This window comes from Hyperolius riggenbachi, chromosome 2 (genome assembly GCF_040937935.1).
Source record: "Hyperolius riggenbachi isolate aHypRig1 chromosome 2, aHypRig1.pri, whole genome shotgun sequence".
Lineage (NCBI taxonomy): Eukaryota > Metazoa > Chordata > Amphibia > Anura > Hyperoliidae > Hyperolius > Hyperolius riggenbachi.
This window is the reverse complement of record NC_090647.1, coordinates 379,433,836-379,456,283: the sequence shown is the minus strand read 5'-3', so window position 1 is coordinate 379,456,283 and position 22,448 is coordinate 379,433,836. Positions and strand designations below refer to the sequence as shown.

General features: G+C 45.0%; 1 protein-coding gene across 1 annotated transcript in view; it reads left to right on the top strand.

Annotated features, from left to right (window-relative positions):
* The window catches only part of ADORA3 (adenosine A3 receptor), a 139,033-nt gene that overhangs the window by 961 nt on the left and 115,624 nt on the right, over nucleotides 1–22,448 (top strand). The gene's annotated exons all lie outside the window — the stretch shown is intronic.

Genomic DNA, 22,448 nt, shown 5'->3' with positions numbered 1-22,448 from the left:
CATGGAATTTGAGCAACTTGTTCTGTTCTATGGATAGAAGAGGAGATAGGAAGGATGGAAAATGGAGCAGGAAAAGGGTGCCGGCTGACGGTGGACGAAAAGGGCGCAGCCATAGACTCTAATGCAATTCTCGTTAATACGGCAAAAAAAAAAAAAAACAGAAAAAAGGAATGTTACAGTTTTTTAAGTATGTTATCGTTTTAGAAGCTTGCAACGTTATAGTTTTTGTCATAGTATTTTGTTTGTACAGTGGTTTGCAAAAGTATTCGGCCCCCTTGAAGTTTTCCACATTTTGTCACATTACTGCCACAAACATGAATCAATTTTATTGGAATTCCACATGAAAGACCAATACAAAGTGGTGTACACGTGAGAAGTGGAACGGAAATCATACATGATTCCAAGCATTTTTTACAAATCAATAACTGCAAAGTGGGGTGTGCGTAATTATTCAGCCCCCTTTGGTCTGAGTGCAGTCAGTTTCCCATAGACATTGCCTAATGAGTGCTAATGGCTAAATAGAGTGCACCTGTGTGTAATCTAATGTCAGTACAAATACAGCTGCTCTGTGACGATCTCAGAGGTTGTCTAAGAGAATATTGGAAGCAACAACACAATGAAGTCCAAAGAACACACCAGACGGGTCAGGGATAAAGCTATTGAGATATATAAAGCAGGCTTAGGCTACAAAAAGATTTCCAAAGCCTTGAACATCCCACGGAGCACTGTTCAAATGATCATTCAGAAATGAAAGGAGTATGGCACAACTGTAAACCTACCAAGACAAGGCCATCCACCTAAACTCACAGGCCGAACGAGGAGAGCGCTGATCAGAAATGCAGTCAAGAGGCCCATGGTGACTCTGGACGAGCTGCAGAAATCTACAGCTCAGGTGGGGAATCTGTCCATAGGACAACTATTAGTCATGCACTGCACAAAATTGGCCTTTATGGAAGAGTGGCAAGAAGAAAGCCATTGTTAAAAGAAAAGCATAAGAAGTCCCATGTGCAGTTTGCCACAAGCCATGTGGGGGACACAGCAAATATGTGAAAGAAGGTGCTCTAGTCAGATGAGATCAAAACTGAACTTTTTGGCCAAAATGCAAAACGCTATATGTGGCGGAAAACTAACACTGCACATCACTCTGAACACACCATCCCCACTGTCAAATATGGTGGTGGCAGTATCATGCTCTGGGTGTGCTTCTCTTCAGCAGGGACAGGGAAGCTGGTTAGAGTTGATGGGAAGATGGATGGAGCCAAATACAGGGCAATCTTGGAAGAGAACCTCTTGGAGTCTGCAAAAGACTTGAGACTGGGGCAAAAGTTCACCTTCCAGCAGGACAAAGGCCCTAAACATAAAGCCAGGGCAACAATGGAATGGTTTAAAACAAAACATATCCATGAGTTAGAATGGCCCAGTCAAAGTCGAGATAAATCCAATCGAAAATATGTGGCAAGATCTGAAAACTGCTGTTCACAAACGCTGTCCATCTAATCTGACTGAGCTGGAGCTGTTTTGCAAAGAAGAATGGGCAAGGATTTCAGTCTCTAGATGTGCAAAGCTGGTAGAGACATACCCTAAAAGACTGGTAGCTGTAATTGCAGCAAAAGGTGGTTCTACAAAGTATTGACTCAGGGGGGCTGAATAATTATGCACACCCCACTTTGCAGTTATTTATTTGTAAAAAATGTTTGGAATCATGTATGATTTTCGTTCCACTTCTCACGTGTACACCACTTTGTATTGGTCTTTCACGTGGAATTCCAATAAAATTGATTCAAGTTTGTGGCAGTAATGTGACAAAATGTGGAAAACTTCACGGGGGCCGAATACTTTTGCAAGCTACTGTATGTACAGATTTTACATTATCAAAGATATTATTGTTTCTATGTGTAAAAGAGGGTTTCTGCAGAGGGAGTGGTTAGGGTTAGGCACCACCAGGGGGAGAGGTTAGGTTTAGGCACCACCTGGGCGGCAGTTAGTTTTAGGCAACACCAGGGAGGATGGTTAGGGTTAGGCACCACCAGGGGGGTGGTTAGGATTAGGCACCACCAGGAGGGTTAGGCACCACAGGGGGGTGGTTAAAGTGTACCAGAGACAAAGCACCCTCATGTATTTTACCATGTATATCAGTGGGAACTTAGAGAAAATACCTTACTTGCTTTCTGTTTCATTCTGCACTGCACAGCTTGCTTCTAATCAGCCCTGATAAAATCCCTGACTGAGCATTCAGTCTGGCTCTGCTCAGGAATATTTATAGCTCAGGGGGAGACAGAGAGCGCTCCAATGGTGCATTACCAAAAATGTATCTAATCAACACGCAACAATAGGTGCACTTACAATATATAAAATGATACTGCGCCTTGCATGGCCCTCGGCGTAGGTCCACGCCTTCCTCAGGTCCACCTGAGGAAGGCGTGGACCTACGCCGAAACCGGTAGTGACGTCAGACAGCAGCCACTGCGCACCGCTCCCCGCAGAAGGACGCTCTCGTGTGACTCCATCCACACCTCCAGCCCTGGCCAGGCTGGAATGTACTGAGGCGACCTACTGACGGGCCATGCAAGGCGCAGTATCATTTTATATATTGTAAGTGCACCTATTGTTGCGTGTTGATTAGATACATTTTTGGTAATGCACCATTGGAGCGCTCTCTGTCTCCCCCTACCCTTCTGTTTTTACTAGTGACTGGCTCCATCCAGCACAAGAGAGCTGCACCGAGGGTACATTTAAAGGGCCAACACTATACTGTAGAGCGCAAGTGTATACAAACTTTGCTTGTGGATATTTATAGCTCAGTCTGTGTTCTCTCATGTCTTTTCAAGTCCAACCCTGCACCCTGCTGGCTTTGCTCAGGAATCATTATACCTGAGTCATTATAGCACAGCCAGAATGAATGCTCAGTTGGGGATTTTATCAGGTCTGATGAGAAACAAGCTGCGCAATGCAGAATTAAACAGAAAGCATGGTAGGTGTTTTCTCTTATGTTCCCACTGATCTATATGTTAAAATACATGAGGATGCTTTGTCTCTGGTTCACTTTAAGGTTACACTCCACCGGGGGGTTGTTAGGGTTAGGCGCCTCCAGGGGAGTGGTTAATTTTAGGCACCACCGGGGGAGGGTTCTGTGTGAGAGTAAGGTTGGGTTAAGCTGTATCGCTGAATTACATAACGATTTTTAACATTATTATCTTTTAGTTATTGTCTCCCATCTTTTTTTTAAAACTGTATTTATCATTAAAGGGGCACAATGGCGAAAAACGGTAAAATTTAAAATATGTGAAAACATAAACAAATAAGAAGTATGTTTTTTTTTCCAGAGCAAAATGAGCCATAAATTACTTACAGTAGGTAGTAGAAATCTGACAGAAGTGACAGGTTTTGGACAAGTCCATCTCTTCATAGGAGATTCTCAGCAAGGCTTTTATTCTTTATAAAGATAATCCCTTAAAAGGATTTAAACAATGATACTGGCCAGCTTCCCTGCTCCCTACACAGTGTTTTGGCAGTTGGACAGAGCAACTGCCATTCAATAAGTGCTTTTGAAAATAAATAAATCCCTGAGAATACCCTATGAAGAGATGGACTAGCTCAAAACCTGTCGCTTCTGTCAGATTTCTATTACCTACTGTAAGTGACAGCAACATAGGAGAAAAGTAATTTATGGCTCATTTTACTCTGGGAAAAAATGTACTTATTTATATATGTTTGCACATATTTTAAATTTTACAAATTTTCACCATAGTGCCCCTTTAAAGGATACCCAAAGTGACATGTGACATGATGGGATAGACATGTGTATGTACAGTGCCTAGCACACAAATAACTATGCTGTGTTCCTTTTTTTCTTTCTCTGCCTAAAAGAGTTAAATATCAGGTCTGTGAGTGACTGACTCAGTCCTGAAGTGACTACAGGAAGTGACTACAGTGTGACCCTCATTAATAGGAAATTCCAACTATAAAACACTTCCCTAGCAGAAAATGGCTTCTGAGAGCAAGAAAGAGGTAAAAAGTGGGAATTTCTTATCAGTGAGGGTCACACTGTAGTCACTTCCTGACTGAGTCAGGACTGAGTCAGCCACTTACATACCTGATATTTAACTCTTTCAGGCAGAGAAAAAAGAAAGGAACACAGCAGAGTTATTTGTGTGCTAGGCACTGTACAAGCACATGTCTATCTCATCATGTCACATGTCACTTCGGGTATCCTTTAACCAAGTTTGACAACAATGTTTATCGTTATTAAGATTTCGTTATCCACCAGTGCCATTTTGTTATCCAGCCGGGCCCTTTTTTCTTGGCGCCCTTTTTTCATGCATGCATGGAAAAGGTATAACTGCAAGGCAGGCACGGACTGGCCTAGGGGGATGGGGGGCATTTTCCCCCTGGGCCGCCTCATGCCCCTATATTTTAGGCCGCCAGCCGAAGAGGAGGGAGGCCTGACTTCCTTCCTCTCTCCCTCTCTCTAGTGGTCCCCTTTGTCCCCCGTCAGTAGAGTATGATTTGCTCTACCAGTTACCAAGGGCATATGCACAGACATTGTGCAAAATAATCTTTGTATTGTAGATTTATCTTTCTTTTTGTTTGTTCTTGTACTGATATTAATAGAGGGATACAAGTGATGGGTATTATGCTAGTGAAAGATGACCCAAGGGGTGGGCCCACAGATACAGAGGGTACACGATGCCACACAGACAACGGTTCTTACCCAGCAGTAAAGTTTACTGAATAGTATTAAAGAATAAATAGCTGGGCATTTATTAACTGTCAGATAACAAAAGAATAAATCATACAGTGACAGTAATACTGTCTAACCTAAAACAACTGGTTCTTACTAAATATCCTCCCATAGTCCAGGAAGCAGCCTGGCTGCACCTGAATGTTCCTGCGTGGTCTTTTACTTCGGGGTGCACCCTTAAGTATTGCGCAATACTATTTGTAATCGACAGGTAATATGTCCGTCTTGTAATCCACAGGTAATATGTCCGTTTTGTAATCCACAGGTAATATGTCCGTCTCTTTACACAAGGCTTCCCTATTTGTAGCTCCAGGCCAAGCGAAGTATGTCTCTAGCAATGTACTGTAATATATAAAATGTCACTGGTATGCACTAGGATGCAGCAAAGTTGCACTTACAGTTCCCTGGGTACTTTGAGCAGCTTTTAGTGCTTCCTTCTGGAGCCACAGGTCTTTCAACAGCCTCACCGCACAGTCAGGAAACCCCCAGATAATTCACTGCAAAAATGTCTTTAGGTGCTGTAGTAATGTCCCCTCTGTGTGCCACAAGTTCCTCTCAGGCTCTTCAGAGATGTATTCTGCAATCCTAGGCAGTCACCAGGACACCAGATTCTCCAGCTCTTCACAGCAGCCACTGGCAAACACAGCTCTCACTTCCTGTTGCCCCCGGCAACCCCTCCTATTTAAATAATCTGTGATGCATTCATCTAATTTGTTCATGCAGCCACAAACCTGTAATTACACTTCACTAGCACACCTGTGGGGTTCAGATTACTCCCCTAAATTCGCTTAATCACATTTTGAAAGGTTAAAGAATATACGTTTTCATTACTATACACTGCATTGTAACTTATTCCTTACCCTTTGCTTCCATATACTAACTGAAGTGAATAGTGCAGGTACATTAATACAGATACATTACATACCATGGCTCCATATCCTTACGCTAGGTACACACATTACAATTTTGTGTTACATAGATGGTTCAATAGATAATTTCCGATGTGTCCGATCTTATTTTCGATCCTTTTTCTGATCGATTTCTCATAGAAGTGAATGGAAATAGATAAGAAAAGATAACAGAATTATTATTAATATTAATATTATTGATTTAAAAAGCGCCAACATATTCCGTGGCGCTGTACAGAGAATTGAAACGGAAATTGATTGTACGGAAAATCAACCGAAAAAACGCATCGTGTGTACCCAGCATTAGGCAGGAGGCAATGGGCCATTGTCAGCCAGTGTCTTTAATGCTCTTAATTTACTTAATTTACTTTATTTCCCTTTTAAAGGGTATTTCTGTTTTCACTTTATCTCCACATTCACAGTAGAGTAAAGCACCTGGCTGGTTTTGAGCAGCCCGACACAATCAGCGGAGAAGCCAGCAAACACCAATATGTGCAGGCAGTGCAGGGTTCTATTCTACTTCCTGCACTAGATTTGGTCCACGCCCCCGGTCTTTCTAGGTAGACACCGGCAATTTCAAGGATCACATACAGCCTGCACTGCACCAGCATGTGAATTCTCACACAGCCAGCGAGTGAATCTGCGACAGGATGAGTAGAGAGATGGAACTGCCCTGAGAGCTCCTCTTGGACACGTGGAAGGTAGAGAGAGAAATGCACAGTGCTTCCTCTGTGTTATGGCGTGTACACATGAGTCGTCAGACCCGCCCGCGGGGCGGCCGTTCTAGCGCCAGTTACCCTGTGTGTACAGTCTGTCAGCAGGCTGATAAGGCTCCGTAGATCTGTCAAAACCAGCCTTATCAGCCTGCCGACAGACTGTACACACAGGTATCAGCCTGCCGACAGACTGTACACACAGGAAAACTGTCGCTAGAACGGCCGACCCGTGAGCGGGTCTGACGACCCATCATTTGAATAAATCAGGCGTGTGTACGTGACTTAAAGGATACCCGAAGTGACGTGACATGATGAGATAGACGTGTATGTACAGTGCCTAGCACACAAATAACTATGCTGTGTTCCTTTTTTTCTTTTTCTGTATCAAAGAGTTAAATATCAGGTAATATCAGGTATGTAAGTGGACTCAGTCCTGACTCAGACAGGAAGTGATTACAGAGTGACCCTCACTGATAAGAAATTCCAACTATAAAACACTTTCCTAGCAGAAAATGGCTTCTGAGAGCAAGAAAGAGATAAAAAGGGCAATTTCTTATGAGTGAGGGTCACACTGTAGTCACTTCCTGTCTAAGTCAGGACTGAGTCAGCCATTTACATACCTAATATTTAACTCTTTCAGGCAGAGAAAGAAAAAAAGGAACACAGCATAGTTATTTGTGTGCTAGGCACTGTACATACACATGTCTATAAAAAATCAGTGTAAAGCAAGCACCCAAGGAGGGGAAAAAAAGATGATGGATGTGCTCAGGCTTGCAGCGTCTCTGCACTCCAGACGTTCCAACAACTTCTCCACAGTCAAGCCAGCACCATCTGTAATGTAATAGCTCTTTTATTAATTTAAAATAGCATGACAGGCATCTTCACAGCAACAGCAGCGCTGTTTCGATCATCGGATCTTTTTCAAGCTGTATATGATAATGTCACACTGAACAAACAAAGATTGCACCTTAAATACCCACTTCAATACACCTCCACCAATCAGAGACAGGTATCAGCAGCCAATCAGAGCGCAGAGGCAGCAGAACGGACCACAGAGAAAACTGCAGCCTCCAACATTCAAATTTACCTATCCACATACACGTCCATCTCATCATGTCACTTTGGGTATCCTTTAATGGCCCATACTCACGAGGGACAAATGTCGCCGCAACACGCGCGACAGGTCGCCCGTGTTGCGGCGACAGGTCGCCCGTGAGTATGGGCCGCGCGCACACCGAACTGTCGCCCAGAACGGGCGCGCACCCCGGACTGTAGCCCGTCGCTGATGTCGCCAGGCGATTGAAATGTTCATTCGCCTGGCGACAGTCGCCGCCGCAACTCCGCCGCAGCTGTCCCTAGTCCGCGTGAGTACGCGGACTAGCGACAGCAACCTCCATTGAGCTACGCATAGCTTCCGGCGTGGGGAGGAGGAACGTCGGCGACAGCTTCCGTTGCGCCGCTGGTCCCTCTTCCTAGGCTAGGAGCTGTGGCCGGCCTGTCGCCCACACGCTCACGTGTGCTGGCGACAGGCCACTTTTGCCGCCCGTGAGTATGGACCATTAGCTTTAATCTGGTGACAATTTAGATGAGCTTGATTGCCAGCTGACTTTCTGATCTCTTATCTCTTTGTGTTTTTCCAGTGTGTCTGTGTGTCTCTTCCCAGGTCCCCTTCCTCCCCTGCTATCTCCTCTCTCCAAAATGCATGTCCCTGCCAAACTGGAGATAGGAAGCCAGCAGTCCTGGTGAGATCTCTCTGAAGTTTCTCCCCCTGCTCTTTACGTCTTGCGTCTCTACCTTAACCTATTTTGGTTCCAGGACGTAGAAACTACACGCGCACTCCCAGCCGCGGATTCGGTAGCCAGGGAATCAATGTATCGGGCTATGGTGCCCGATCACTGATTCCTCTCCCCCGCTGAAAAAGCGACAGCTTCTCTCGGAAGCTGCGCCTTTTCTGGCCGTTCCCTCCCCGATGCGTCACTCTAAGCGTGTGTTACGCTTAGAGTGACGTCATGTAAACAAACTCATGGCCGCCATCTTGTGGCCAAAAAGTAATACTACAACTGAAAATAAAAATAAATTAAAATAAACACACATTTACATTTTAAATCTATTGTTTACCTCCCACCCTCCCAAAACTACCCCAATAAAATGTTTACTATAAAAAAAACAAACCATTACAATAAAAAAATAAAAAAACATGTAAATATTTACCTAAGGGTCTAAACTTTTTAAATATCAATGTAAAGATGAAATATTTCTATATTTTTTTTATTTTAAACTTGTTAATAGTGATAGATGCAAAATGGAAAAAATGCACCTTTATTTCCAAATAAAATATTGTCGCCATACATTGTGATAGGGACATAATTTTAACGGTGTAATAACCGGGACATATGGGCAAATACAATACGTGAGTTTTAATTATGGAGGCATGTATTGTTTTAAAACTATAATGGCTGAAAACTGAGAAATAATGAATTTTTCCATTTTTTTCTTATTCTTCCTGTTAAAATGCGTTTACAGTAAAGTGGCTCTTAGCAAAATGTACCCCCCAAAGAAAGCCTAATTGGTGGCGGAAAAAACAAGATATAGATCAGTTCATTGTGATAAGTAGTGATAAAGTTATAGGCTAATGAATGGGAGGTGAACATTTCTCACGTGAAAACCACGGAACCTGAATGGGTTAATGTTTCCCTCCCCATCTTTCTAATGCTGGGTTTACAGCATACAATTTTCTGTTATGCCGGGCATACATGGCTCGTTTTTTTATTATCAATCGAGCTGCTGATGGCTCGATTGATAATATTCGACAGGTCCGATTGCCCGCCAGATCGATTCCCCGCTCAATACCCGCGGGCGGACAATAGCGGGGAATCGAGCAGAATATAAGGAAGCGCCTGTGGGGACGAGCGGGAATCGATCCGGACGGGAGCGGGGACGCGGCGGAGTCGATCCGGCGACTAATCGAGCCGCCGGATCGCATCGTGTATTCCCAGCATTAGATAGATTTTCTGTTATGCTGGGAATACACGGGTTGACCCGGTGGCGCGATAAGCCACCGGATCGACTCCCGCCGCGTCCCCGCACCAGGCATGGGCTCAAATTCGGATTCGTGTAAGTCCGGATAGTGCTATCCGGATCTCACCCAGTAATGCTGTGCGGGCTGGGCGAGGGGGGGTGTCAAGCTTACCTGTGTGACGTCTTCTTCGTCCGTCCCTCTGCGCCTCCCGCGATGCGTTCCACGCACGTCACGTGATTACAAACACTTCCTCCTTCAACCCGGAAGGAGGAAGTGTTTGTAGTCACTTGAGTGCCGAGTGGAACGCATCGTAGGAGGCGCCGAGGGACGACGAAGAAGACGTCACACAGGTAAGCTTGACCCCCCCGCCCAGCCCGCACAGCATTACTGGGTGAGATCCGGATAGCACCCGAATCCGAATTTGAGCCCATGCCTGCCCCGCACGTCCTCGCTCGTCCCCGCCGCCACGGGCACTTCCTTATCTTCCGCTCGACTCCCCGCTATTGTCCGCCCGCGGGGATCGAGCGGGGAATCGATCCGGCGGGTCATCGGACCTGTCGGAAATGATCAGCTCCCAGCATCAGCGGCTCGATCCACGGTACAGAAACGTACTGTGTATACCCAGCATTAGATTATTCTTTGTAAAGTACTGGTAGAGACTGGTCATTGCCTCTGGTGCATTGTCTTCTCGTTATCTCCTGCTGATTAGAACAATGCCTACTTGCTAGGCAGAACAATGGTTAGATAGATAATTTCCAACATGTTGAAAATTATCTACCTGGCAGGTAAATCCTATGCTGGGTACACACGTTGCGATTTCCCGCTCGATCCTCGATCAATTATTTCCAGCATGTTCGATTCGGCTTCGTTTGAAACAGCCGTCGATTTTGCATGATAAGTATGTAAAATCGACGGCTGTATTGAACGAAACCGAATCAAACATGTCGGAAATAATCGAATCGATCGATCCCGCTGATCAAGCGGGAAATCGCAACATGTGTACCCAGCATGATGCTGGGTAAACACGGTATGATTTTCCATGCGATTTTGCAACCCAATAGTATTTTCCACAAAATTCCGCACTCGATTCTGCGCTCGATTCTCTTATCTTCATTCATTTTTCTTATCTTTTTTCCATTCACCACTATGATAAATCAAGCGCGGAAACGATCGGGAGCAATATCGGACATGACGGATTCTATCATTCAGATTCCTCTATCGCACGAAAAACCATGTGTATTAGGCAGAAAATCTAACAGAACATTGTATGGTGTGTACTTAGCATTACGTTCTCTCTTTTTCCTCCTCACCTTTCTCTCCACCTTGTCTCATTTCCATGCATCTGTCCCTCTCTCTCCCACAAAGTTTGTATTATTCATTCTTTCTCTCACTCACATCTTCTGCAGCACTTAAAGGAATCATCAGGCACGGACCCCACATGGTCCAGAGGACGACCTTGAGGTAGTTCTGCTCCTGCGCAAACAACGTGGGCTGGATTGACAGCAGCACTTCACCCAGGCGCAGTAAGGATGACCTTCGAGGTCGTCCTCTGCACCGTGTGGGGACCCTGGGCCGGCGGCTGCGAAAGGAGCTGTTAGCGTGGGACAGCTAGCTGCAAGGGGCTGGAGAAATCCCCAGGTAAGTAAAACGGATATATATTAAAACTGCTTTATGATTCCTTTAACAGAGTACATAGTCGTGTCAACTGTCCTCAGAAGAGCTCACATTCACAATCTAATCCCTTCCATAGTCATAGTCTAATGTACCTACAATATTATTATCATGTATAAATATAGCACTGACAACTTCTGCAACACTTTACAGAGTAGATAATCATGTCACTGATTGTCCTTAGAAGAGCTCACAATCTAATCCTAGTCTAATGGCCTACCATATTATTATTATTATGCATTTATATAGCACTGACTTCTTCTGCAGCACATTACAGAGTACATAGTCATGTCGCTGACTGTCCTCAGAGGAGCTCACAATCTAATCCTACCATAGTCATAGTCTAATGTCCTATCGTATTATTATTATGTATTTATATAACACTGGGCAATTTTGGGTGCCTGGAGTGGGAGTCGGGAAAAAATGCACCGACTCCGTCTCCTAATGAATTTAAACTGTAATTAAAATAGAAAATATGATAAAATGTTCTATTTCTCAGATAATAGTCATCATAAATAATTTAAACATACAGTAAAAGCTGTGCTTAGTCCACAAAAATTAAATAAACCAATCAAAATTAGTTACTTGTGCTGCTTCAATAAAGCAGTCCCCGTATTTTTAAAGTCAGATATACACATCTGATTGTGACTGTATATATGATGTGTACACAGAAATCTCTTATATATACTAAATAACATCTATGCTGTAAGAATAAAGCCTGATGTGTAGCCGTGTCACTAATAGAGATGATCAATGAGATGGAAATAATTCTGCGTTGATTCTGATTTATGCAAATGTATTCGATTCGCTCATGAAATCAAATAATTTGATATGTTGTTAAAATTTGGTTTGGTGACTACGAATTAAATGGTACCTGAGAAGGATGAAAAGAAAAGTTTTATACATACCTGGGGCTTCTTCCAGCCCCCTTTAGGCTAATCAGTCCCTCGCTGTCCACCTCCACCACCTGGATCTTCTGCTATGAGTCCTGGTAATTCAGCCAGTCAGTGCAGTCTGGCCGCATGCTGCTTCCACAGCCAGGAGCGTTCTGCACCTGCGCAACAGTGCTGCGCAGGTGTAGTACGCGGCTGGCGGCGGAATGTGTGTGCATGTGCACTACGCCAGACTGGCTCAAGTACCTGGACTCATAGCAGAAGATCCAGGTGGCGGAGGAGGACAGCGAGGGACTGATTAGCCTGAAGGGGGCTGGAGGAAGCCCCAGGTATGTATAAAACTTTAATTTCATCTGTCTCAGGTTTACTTTGTTTCACAGTAGTACTATACATATGCACTCTCCACAGAGCCGCAGGGAATCCACTGAGAATGTTGTGCACATTGAACACAGAGGTGTTGTCTATCACCCATAAACCTGGTTCAGATTGTGCATGAAGAATGTGTAATAGAGGAAGAATCTCCTTATTCCCCTGCAGAGTACCTGCACATCACTCTTACATGTACCCACAGTTACATTACCTAGGGCCTGATAGATGTTCTTTGTTCCGGCCTGTACCTTTTACAAGTACTTTTACCAAGGACTAGTTTTAGAATAAAGGGAATAAATATGGCAGTCTCCATATCCTCCTCACTTCAGTTGTCTTTTAAAATTCCTAAGTGTTGGCAGTTAAGAGACAAATTTCATGTTACATACTTTCAATCAACAAGATTGTAATATGCAAATTAGAGGAGTCGGAGTTGGTGGATTTTTGTACCGACTCCACAGCCCTGCTGCTTTACAGGGTGCATAGTCATGTCACTTAAGCTGGCCACTAACGGTCCAATTTCTAACGAAAAATCGTTCGAGCGATCAGAAATTCTGATCGGACGAAAAATCGTTCATTACACCATCAACTAACCAATCATTGCTTCCCATCTATCACGACCACCAAGAAAATCCAAATTTTCGTTCGATGAAAATTCATTCGGGCGACATTTTTTTCACTCGTTCATAATCGATTGTGTCCACCAATAGAGATTATTTACAACCAATCCGATCAGAATTTCTGATCGCTCTAACGATTTTTCGCTAGAAATTGGACCGTTAGTGGCCAGCTTAAGTGTCCTCTGAGGAGCTCTCAATCTAAGCCCTACTATAGTCATTATCCATAGGCATACTATATTATTATTTTGTATTTATATAGCACTGACATCTTCTGCAGCACTTTGAAGAGTACACCGTCATGTCACTGACTGCCCTCAGAGGAGCTCACAATGTAATCCTACCATAGTCATAGTCTCTACCATATTATTATTATCTTTTTATATAGCACTGACATCTTCTGCAGTACGTTACAAAGTACATTTTGTTCTCAGAGGAGATTACAATCTAATCCTACCATAGTCATAGTCTAATGTCCTACCATATTATGAATATATATAGCACTGACATCTTCTACAGTACTTTACAGAGTACATAGTCACATCACTGACTGTTCTCAGAGGTGCTCACAATCTATTCAGGCCTGGATTTACCTCACATGAGCCTATAGACACAGATGTCCTGGTACCCTAGAGTTCCCCCTTTACAAACCTGCAAACCCCCACAAACTCTCTGCAAGTGTGCTGGCTGGCCCAGCTGTCACCTCTCCCTTACTTCCCTTGACCATAGGTAGCTACAGGTGCCCCAAAGCATTTAGGTAGCCAGAGGTACCCTCAGTATTATGTAGCTAGTGGTGCCCTCACTCCGCTCAGGACTCTAGATGAGGAGAAAGGAAAGGAGGCACTAGGGGAGGGAAACAAGACGCCTTTCCATCATAGCCTGTAGGCACGTGCCTACGGTGCCTTATGGTAAATCCGGCCCTGAGTCTAATCCTTCCATATTTATTGCCTGTTTTCGCTATAGGCTTGTTTTGGGGGGAAACCAACTAACTTACTAGTATATTTTTGGGATGTCACAGTAATATGAAGTGTCTAGCTGAGACTCGTGGGAAGAGATGTTGTCCTAGCCAAGATTCAAAGCTAGGACACCATAATACAATAGTGTTATCCACTATGCCTCTGCCCGGCTCAAATCTATGCTCTCAATTTTGCCTGACTCATTTCAATCTTCTCAATTTCATGGCACCAGTTCTGACCCTCTACTACCCTTCCTCCCTCCATTCTAATTCTCTTTATCTTGTCTCACCTACACTAGCAACACACTTTGCTTATCTCCAAAATAGGTTATGAATGCTTAACTCTTGTACTATCTGCTATTTCACCCCTTCAATTTCACTCCACATCTATCCTAACAGCATGGGCGGCGCTACACTGGGACACGATGGGGCACTGGTGCTCCCTGGGAATCACTGTACCCCTCTAGAGTGCCCCCCCCCCCACTCAGTAACATACAGTTAACTGTTTTCCAGGCTTCAGCAGCATACAGTGAACAGGATAGGATCTGTAAAATACTCACCATGTCAGCCTGAAACTATGTAGGTGTTAAGTAAACCAAGGGTCTTATCTATTTGCCATAAATACCTCACAACCCTTTTAAGATCCCTTGAAATGTATGTATCTGGATCATGCTTATATTTGCAAAATAAATATCTCTACTCTCTCTCTCTAAACCAGAGGTGCCCACACTTTTTTGGCTTGTGAGCTACTTTAAAAAAATTAGCAAGTCAAAATGATCTACCCATGTACAATTTTAGGAGCACATTTGTATACACAGAATGGAAACTGTAGTGGGGTCGGGATCTACCATGAAGTCCTTTGTGATCTACCTGTAGATCGCGATCTACCTAATGGGCACCCCTGCTCTAAACAAATCTCTCTCTATTGACTGTATGTTATAACATTATCAGTCAATGGGAATAGAGTCTCAAGAAGACTTACAAGCTGAAAGCTTACTGTTTTTCTTTTAAAGTAGCCACTAAACTAGAGGGTAGTCTAAAGCAATGCTTAGCTACTTACATACACCATGTTTCTCTCCCTGCTGCCTCTTCCCTCTCCCCTTGATTGCAGAGTTGTGAGACAAAGACTGGGGGCTGGAATGATTTGTCTGTGATCTGTCCACACAGGAGCAGCTTGCTAGCAAGTAAAGATAAACCACTTGAGGACTGCAGTGTTAAACCTCCCTAAAAACCAGGCTGTTTTTGTACAAATTGGCCACTGCAGCTTTAAGGCCAAGCTGCAAGCTGCTACACAACACACAAGTGATCCCCTCCCCCCCCCCCCCCCTTTTCTCCCCACCAACAGAGCTTCCTTTGTTTGTTTTTTTATAAATATTCATGTTGTGGGTTTTTTTAGATTTTTTTACTATTTCTTTATTTAAATTTTTTTTTTTAAATCCCTCCCTCCCTCCAGCCGGCCAATCCTGGTGATAGTCTGTCATAGGCTTCTGCCTATGAGAGCCAATAGCTCTCGTTTCCCCCAGGGGGACAGCCGTGTCACATGGCTGTCCCGAGTACAGCGCTGCTGCTGATCGCAGCTCTGTACTAAGTGTAAAGACGGCGGTTTCGCTGTCTAACAGTCTCCCGAGCGGCAACCGCCGCTCGGAGACTGTAGGCGGGGTGGAGCTCCACCCCCCGAACAGGAGATGCGTGCGCAGCGTGCGTGCGATCTCCTGCAGTAGCCGACTCCAGGACCTGATGCCAATTGGCGTTAGGCTGTCCTGGAGCTGCCGCCGCGTTCACGCCCATTGGCGTGACGCGGTCGTTAGGTAGCTAAAGCATGCCAGCACACTAGCCAAGTAGCCAATTTTATCACCTAAGTTAGGCAAAAAATATCTAAAGCCTGCCTTTTGATTACTGCTATTAGCATTATTTTTTTATTTTATTTTTTTTATACCCCAAGCTTGGGTCACTAGGTGTGTAATCTTTGTAATTGCACGTAATGCTGTTTTACACTATATACATTTGCTCACAAAGCTATATGGATTTGGGCTGGCGCTGCTGTGATAGGGCCTCTCCCCTGCTGCAAGCACTACAAATGACAAGCAAAAGCTGTTAGATGAGAGTGAGCACCTGAACCAGATCACTTAAAGGACCATTATCGCAAAAATTGTAAAATTCTAAATAAACGTAAAGCTATACAAATAAGAAGTTTGCTTCTTCCAGAGTATAATGATCCATAAATTACTTTTCTCCTATGTTGCTGTCACTTACAGTAGGTTGTAGAAATCTGACAAAAACGACAGGTTTTGGACTAGTCCACCTCTTCATGGGGGATTCTCAGCAAAGCTTTTATTCCTTTTAAAGATATTCCCTGAAAAATATTTATACAATGATGCTGGCCAACCTCCCTGCTTGCTAGATACTTTTTGGGCAGTTGAACAGAACAACTGCCATTCACTAAGTGCTTTTGAAAATTATTGATGGCCCAAACGGTTTGCCGGCGAACCGCTTTTGCGGTGAACCACAAACTATAGTATACTATAGCGAGTTCGACCCACCCCTATACTAAATCATTAGGCTAAACTTTGACCCTCTACATCACAGTCAGCAGACACATGGTGGCCAATCAGGCTGCACTCCCTCCTGGAGCTGGAGCCCCCCCCCCCCCCCCCCCCCCTGTATAAATGCAGCAGTTTCGGCCATTTCCTCTCTCTGTGCGCTGCGTAGGTAGTGGGAGAAGCTAGAGAGGTTGTTGCACAGATTAGGGAAAGCTTAGTTAGGCTCTTAGCAGTAGGAGAACAGAGGCGCCAGCAGGATGAAAATGGATAAAACCTTTAAAATTTGCTTGAAGGAAGTGGTGGACTTACCTCCATAAAGCAGACACGAAAGACTGTCTGAATAGTAACAATCACATTTATTATATAGTACCCCAAAAAGTGCAGTGCAACGCGTTTTGCACGCTAAGCCCGCTACATCAGGCAATAAACGTGGGGACAAAACTGTAGACAAGAGACAGTACATTATGCTATAGTAAATTCTGCAGTTACAAATTTGCATATCAATATATTGCATATCATAAAACATATCATATGAAAAATTGCTTCGTGGAGATGGCATAAAAAGTTGGGTATACAAGTAAACTATAGGGGGTAGAGGCTATGGTGCTCGTGATAGTAATGGGCTATGGGGTGTTTTTTTACACAGATTTGCAATGAGTGGTATTAGTAATGGAAAAGGGTATATGTCAGCAAGTGTAATGGGTAATAAAGCATTGAGAAGAGAACAGGGGGCCAGAAATATAAGGTAAAGTGTGCAAATAAAATAACTCACCAGAATTACGGCAATAGCAGGTGTAGCGCCTCAGTGAAGTGAGGCGCTTCACCTGCTATTGCCGAAATTCTGGTGAGTTCTTTATGATATTTTATTTGCACACTTTACCTTATATTTCTGGCCCCCTGTTCTCTTCTCTTCATCTTTATGATATGCAATATATTGATTTGCAAATTTCTAACTGCAGAATTTGCTATAGCATAATGTACTGTCTCTTGTCTACAGTGTTGTCCCCACGTTTTTTGCCTGATGACCCGGGCATGGCCTGCGAAACGCGTTGCAGTGCACTTTTTGGGGTACTATATAATAAATGTGATCACTACTATTCAGAGACAGTCTTTCGTGTCTGCTTTACGGAGGTAAGTCCACCACTTCCTCCAAGCAAATTTTAAAGGTTTTATCCATTTTTATATGCTGGCGCCTCTGTTCTCCTACTGCTATACCGTGTCCACACCTGGTGGAGGGGTGATCTACCCCTTTTTCTGATCTACAGAGAGTGACTTCTTATCCCTGAGTGAGGACAGGTCTAATCTCCTCACCTGCCTATACAGTGGTTGCCTATGTGGTAACCTACGCATGTGAGTATACTCTTCTCACTGATTATCCTTGCTTTATTTTTGCATAACATACTACACTATATTGGGCTCTCGGTTTCTCAAAATTTTAGTTAGGCCCTTGTTAGGCTTGTTAGCTTGCTCCTTGCTGATACTTATTGCTTAAAAGCACCCCAAAACAGCTCTTTTGAGAGCTAATGTTCTTTTGATGTGTTGTTTTTTTTTTTTGTGGCCCACTGACACTTCCAAATACAGCCCTGTCATGCGTAGGCAGCTGGCCCTTGCTAATTGCTATTTTGTGCAAGGCCCAGCACATTCAGTGCCTACCTTTTCACTGCACGTGTGTGACAGCTGCATATTTGTAATACCAGTCACTGCATACCTGTTCATGTTTACTGCACCTGTGTGACAGCGAGCAGTGTTATATACCAGTCACTGCATACCTGTTCACAGTACCTGTGTGTGTGACAGCTGCACATTGTATTGATACCAGTCACTGCATACCTGTTCAGAGCATCTATGTGACAGCACACAGTGTTATATTATATACAAATCACTGCATACCTGTTCACGGTACCTGTGTGTGTGTGATAGCTGCACATTTGTAATACCAGTCACTGCATACCTGTTCATGTTCACTGCACCTGCGTGACAGCAAGCAGTGTTATATACCAGTCATTGCATACAATACAATACAATAACATTTGTAAAGCGCTTTTCTCCCATAGGACTCAAAGCGCATAGTTGTGTCTCAGATTAATACAGGGTTGCAGGCTGGGTTGTGTTACAGAGGAGATAGTCAGATGTTCATGAATGCCAGACTAAAGAGGTAGGTTTTCAGTTTAGACTTAAATGCTTCCAGGGATGGAGCTGTCCTGATTGGGTGTGGCAGGGAGTTCTAAAGTGTAGGGGCAGCATGACAAAAGGCTCTGTCTCCAAAGGTTTTGAGGTGGACTCTGGGGGTGACCATGGTGTTGCGTCCTTTTGATCTAAGATTGTGGGGGGGGGGGTGATGCAGTTGCAACTAGTGTTGGGCGAACACCTGGATGTTCGGGTTTGGGAACGTTCGCCGAACATGGCCGTGATGTTCGGCATGTTCGGGCCGAACCCCGAACTCCCCGAACATCCCGCTTTTGGGGGCCCTATGGGGTTGCAGGCATAAGGGGGGAGCATGCCCCGATCGCGGGGGGGTCGGAAATTCCCCCAGACCCCCTCCGCTAGCGCTCCCCCCTCTGCCCGCTTCCCCATACAAAAGTTTAAGGAAAGTAAAATAATACCGGTGGTAGTGGCTGGCAGTGGCACTGTGAAGTGAGTCAGGAGAAGGAGTCCGGAGAGTGACGCATTGAGGGAGGCCGGGCAGCGGGCGGTTCAGCGGTAGTACCCTTGTGGTACTTCCGCCCTTTCTCTGACCTCACGTCCTCTGCGTGATGACGCGTACGAGGGTACGCGTGACGCGTACCCTCGTATGCAGAGGACGTGAGGTCAGAGAAAGGGCGGAAGTACCACAAGGGTACTACCGCTGAACCGCCCGCTGCCGGCCTCCCTCAACGCGTCACTCTCCGGACTCCTCCTCCTGACTCACTTCACAGTGCCACTGCCAGCCACTACCACTGGTATTATTTTACTTTCCTTAAACTTTTGTATGGGGAAGCGGGCAGAGGGGGGAGCCCTAGCGGAGGGGGTGGGGGGAATTTCCGACCCCCCCCCCCGCGATCGGGGCATGCTCCCCCCTTATGCCTGCGACCCCATAGGGGGGCCGTATTCGGCCGAACAGGGCCCTGTTCGGCCGAACAGGGGCCCTGTTCGGCCAGGCATTGAGCCGTTCGGGCGAACCCGAACAGTTTGGCCGAACACCACCAGGTGTTCGGCCGAACTCGAACATCACCCGAACAGGGTGATGTTCTGCAGAACCCGAACAGTGGCGAACACTGTTCGCCCAACACTAGTTGCAACAAGTCCTTTAGGTATTCAGGGCCCAGATTGTGCAAGGATTTGAATGTCAGTAAGCCAATCTTAAACAGAATTCTCCATTTTATTGGTAGCCAGTGGAGTAAGCTCAGGGTTGGTGTTATGTGGCAATGGCGGGGTTGGCTCGTTAACAGCCTTGCGGCGGCATTCTGTACTAATTGCAGGCGGCGTAAGTCTTTCTTATGCAGGCCTGTGTAGAGGGCGTTGCAGTAGTCTAACCTTGATGTGACAAAGGCATGGACCAAGGTTGGAAGATCCTCTGAAGGAATTAGGGGCTTGATTCACAAAGAGGTGGTAACTGTTAGCACGCCTGTGAAAACCCCTTTAGCACGTCTAAACAAGCTTTTCGCGCATAAAACTTTACGCGCGCAAAACTTTATGCGCGTAAAAGTTTACGCGCGTACTGCACAGAGCACAGGGCGCACCGCGCGAAGTGCCCATTAAAGCCTATGGGACTTAGCGCGCGTAAAACTTTAGGCGCGCAAAGTTAGCGCACGATCTGATTGAGAAATCCGGTGCTAACCCACTTAGCACCCTGGTTAGCGCGTCTAAAGACTTTAGACGTGCTAAGTAGGTTAGCACCGCTTTGTGAATCAAGCCCAAGGTGTTTAATCTTTGCAATATTCCTTAGATGAAAGAAGGAATGTTTCACAACAGCTGAGATTTGATTCCTGAAGCTTAATTTCCTATCAATCAGTACTCCCAGGCTGCGCACACAGTCTGAGTTTTTCAGGTCTGAGCTCCCTATCCTTAGCGGCGTTGGTTGAGACTGGGGCTGCTTTGCTGTTGAGCCCTGGCCCTCGATAACAAGTACCTCAGTTTTGTCAGCATTAAGTTTTAGCCAATTCATATTCATCCACTCCTGAAGCTCTGCTAAGCATGAGTTTGTTTGTGGAGTAGCGTCTGTGATGCCAGGTTTGAATGACAAATATAGCTGGGTGTCATCAGCATAGCAATGATATGTCAGGCCATGTTTTTGTATGATTTCTCCAAGTGGCAGCATGTATATGGTGAAAAGTAAAGGGGATAATATTGCGCCCTGAGGTACACCGTATTTTAGTGGTACAGGGTTGGAGAGGAAGGGCCCTAAGGCTACCCTTTGTGTTCTGCCAGCCAGGAAGGAGTTGAACCACTGGAGAACAATGCCATCTATGCCACAGTACTCTTGTAGCCTGTTGAGCAAGATTCCATGATCGACTGAGTCAAAAGCCGCTGAGAGGTCGAGCAAAATCAGGATGGAACATTGACCCTTGTCTCTTGCAGATCATTGCAAATCTGGGTGAGGGCTGTTTCACAGCTGTGATATTTCCTGAAGCCAGATTGAAGAGGGTCAAGGATGTTGTTTCTGGAGAGCCTGTCTTCAAGTTGGAGGTAGACAGCCTTTTCAATAACTTTTCCCAGAAAGGGGAGGGGAGGCATACCTGTTCACGGTATCAGTGTGTGTGACAGCTGCACATTGTATTGATACCAGTCACTGCATACCTGTTCAGAGCACCTGCATGACAGCACGCGGTGTTATATTATATACCAGTCACTGTATACCTGTTCATGTTCACTGCACCTGCATGACAGCAAGCAGTGTTATATACCAGTCACTGCATACCTGTTCACGGTACCTGTGTGTGTGACAGCTGGACGTTGTATTTATACCAGTCACTGCATACCTGTACAGTGCACCTGCGTGACAGCACACAGTGTTATATTATATACCAGTCACTGCATACCTGTTCATGTTCACTGCACCTGCGTGACAGCAAGCAGTGTTATATACCAGTCACTGCATACCTGTTCACGGTACCTGTGTGTGTGACAGATGCACATTGTATTGATACCAGTCACTGCATTCCTGTTCAGTGCACCTGCATGACAGCATGCAGTGTTATATTATATACCAGTCACTGCATACCTGTTCACAGTACTTTTGTGGGACAGCTGCACATTTGTAATACCAGTCACTGCATACCTGTTCACGATACCTGTGTGTGTGACAGCCACACATTGTATTGATACCAGTCACTGGCATACCTGTTCAGTGCACCTGCGTGACAGCACGCAGTGTTATATTATATACCAGTCACTGCATACCTGTTCACGGTACCTGTGTGTGTGACAGCTGCACATTTGTAATACCAGTCACTGCAAAACTGATCACTGCACCTGTGTGTGACAGCTGCACATTTCTAATACCAGTCACTGCATACCCGTTCAGTGCACCTGCGTGACAGCATGCAGTGTTATATTATATACCTGTCACTGCATACCTGTTCACGGTACCTGTGTGTGTGACAGCTGCACATTTGTTATACCAGTCACTGCATACCTGTTCATGTTCACTGCACCTGCGTGACAGCAAGCAGTGTTATATACCAGTCACTGCATAACTGTTCACTGCACCTGTGTGACCGCACACTGTTTTATATACCAGTTACTGCATACCTGTTCACTGCACCTGTGTGACCGCCGCTGTTTTATATACCAGTCTATGCATACCTGTTAACTGAACCTGTGTGACAGCTGCACATTGTATTGTAATACCAGTCACTGCATACATTTCACTGCACCTGTGTGACTGCACATTGTATTAGTCAAGTCAGTCCATACCTTTCACTTCATCCCCCGATATGGACAAAAAAGGCAGAAGCAGACCCAGAGGCAGGCCACCCAGCAGGTCTGTTCGAGGTCGTGCTGACATGATTTCGTGTGGCTCTGGACCAAAGTACAGTGCTCA